This window comes from Protopterus annectens, chromosome 8.part0, assembly GCF_019279795.1.
Source record: "Protopterus annectens isolate FY-2018-M chromosome 8.part0, PAN1.0, whole genome shotgun sequence".
NCBI lineage: Eukaryota > Metazoa > Chordata > Ceratodontiformes > Protopteridae > Protopterus > Protopterus annectens.
Genome location: NC_056741.1, coordinates 903,391,578 through 903,394,077, shown reverse-complemented (window position 1 = coordinate 903,394,077; position 2,500 = coordinate 903,391,578). Strand labels below are relative to the sequence as shown.

The following is a 2,500-nucleotide window of genomic DNA, read 5'->3' as shown; positions in this document are numbered from 1 at the left end:
ATCTATATCAGATACGTATAAAATCTGAACTGAATGCGTTGTCTAAACATGTAATTCATACTGACCACTCACATACATTCACATTTTCTGTTTTCCAAGTAATTCATGTTAATGATAGAGGGGGAGATGTTATAAATATTACATAATCAGCAGAGATCGAGTGGATAATTAAAACCAGAGCACATATCCCCCCAGGTTTAAATGATAGAATTCCATTAAAACCTGTACTAAAGAATAGAAGACGCTAGATTTTTAATGTTTTTATTTCAATAAAATATATCCATTTGTTTTTAAGACATTTTAATCAACTTATACATGTTTGCTTCAGTTTCTTAAACCAATTTTTAAAATTGTTTAAGTTTTGATAATTTGTTTATCTGCTTTCATTCATATGCTATATGGCTTTAAGTAATGCATTTGTTTAAGTTAATTGGAATTATTCAATTAATGTTAACATATAAATTGTTGTATTCCAGTAGGCTTTGTACTGGTTTGAGAAAGCTTATTAGCGAAAGCGCTCACCATTTTTTTGTATTAAAACAGTTTTTTACTCTGGATTACATTCTCTTCATTATTTGCTTGAGGAACATTGGAATATTTTTATTGTATTTGGTCTGAATAGACTGAATATTTGACTTCTAACTGCTTGAATTGTGGTTTAGTTCAACTAAACGTTTTTGGGTCTGAATAGACTCTCCTTTTTCATCTATCGTTATAGATATGTGAACTGTGGTGTTTCGTGAACTTGGGTCTGAACAGACGTGTTGTATACTTTATATTCCAGTTCTCTGTGGTGCGCTATTAAGCAGGTTTCATCATTATTTTCACACTCATTTTTATTACTTATCTGCTTACAGCGCAGTCTCTACTGTGGAAACCTTTGTTATTTGTCTTTATTTTTTACTTGGTTTTCGTTTTCCACGGAGGGTCCATGGCTGAACCTGCTCTTAACGGAAATGACGCAAATTTGGAACTTCCCTACAATCCAGCTAATGTTTCAAATAAACGGTCGTTACATGAACGACTACAACGCTGCATTGACAGCAGCTCTAATCCACTGTTTGACTACAACTTTGCTACCTCTGATATTCAACATCCTCTTACTAGTGAGGATATAAAGAAATTGAATATGGAACTCAACTCGCTAGAATTTGAACTACTCAAACTTAAACGAATGCAGTTGCAACGCTTTCATTTTGAGATTTGTATTAGTAGGAGGATTGTTCCACGTGGACTAGAGTCCTGAAGATGCCGACGACAAGAGACACGTATCCGGAACTGTTACGGCGCTGGCAACAGTTGAATATAGAGGTGAGCTTGAACTACATGAAGCTCATGAATGAGTATTTTTTACCTGAGGAATCTGTGTTACGTGAGTCCATTTTAAAAAGACAAACTGAGTTATATGAGAAATTTAATGAACAGTTATTAGACTCTAAAATTGATCGTATTATGGACAATGTGCTACTATACGAAAAACGTTTATATGAACAGAAAAAGCATAAACTTATAAGAGATAATCATGACTTTTCAAACGGCCAAGTCTTTACTTGGCCTAGGTATAGTGCCAACACTGATAGTCATGATAATACTAGTAATACCTCAGTGACAATTAATAATGTACCTAATACCATTTCTACTGATGTAGTTTCTGTAGTTAACTGTGATAATGATGTTGTTTTGACTAACAGTGCACAGAACACTGTCTTAGTTAATTATAGTTCTGTAGCTGGAATAACATGCATTAATGAAAAAGATGGGAACACTAACACTGTATCTGTGAATAACATAACTAACCCTGTACAGAGTAATGTAATGTCATTTAATTCAGCTAATGACAACAGTGCATCTATTACTTTAATGAATCCATTACAGGTGGTGCGCAGTAAAATACGGAATCCACCTGGAGATTCACAAGGTGAACTTACACACCCTTTCCCTATAGCGGACAATTATCAGAAGGGCAGAAATCGCTCAAGGAGCAGGGGCAGACAAAAGCGAAAGGCCCCCACCAACGACATCAGGGAGCCAACATTAAAAAAGATGTGGCAGAAATTGGGTTAGTCCATAATATGTCACAAAGACCCTTAGATAGATATGACTTGGAAGTTCTTATTAAAGGCATGTCATTCGTTCCATCTAGGAAAAGTTATATCACAGATACTATTATAGATTTAAAACTGTTTACAAGAAACCTACAACTTAAGGTTATGTTTTCGAACCAAGAGAATTCTGCCAATATTGATAACTTCAAGAAACCTAGTCTATTTGTACCAAACTTAAATCCAACAATAGATGTCTTTAGTAAGGGAGTTGAAAAAGAGCTTTATAATATAAAAAAATACATGGAAATAATTTAAAAAAAAAAGAAATTTTTAAAAAAAATTTTTTAAAATAAAACCCCTTTTTTTAATTTAATAAAAGAATCTTTTAAAATAAAAATTTATAATACGATAATTAATTTTAATTTTAAAAATTTTAAAATTTTCAAAAAAAAAAA

At 32.6% G+C, this 2,500-nt stretch overlaps 1 protein-coding gene across 1 annotated transcript in view; it reads right to left on the bottom strand.

Moving 5' to 3' along the window:
• KMT2B (lysine methyltransferase 2B) overlaps positions 1–2,500 on the bottom strand; it is a gene marked incomplete in the record, with an annotated part of 4,527,268 nt that overhangs the window by 579,819 nt on the left and 3,944,949 nt on the right.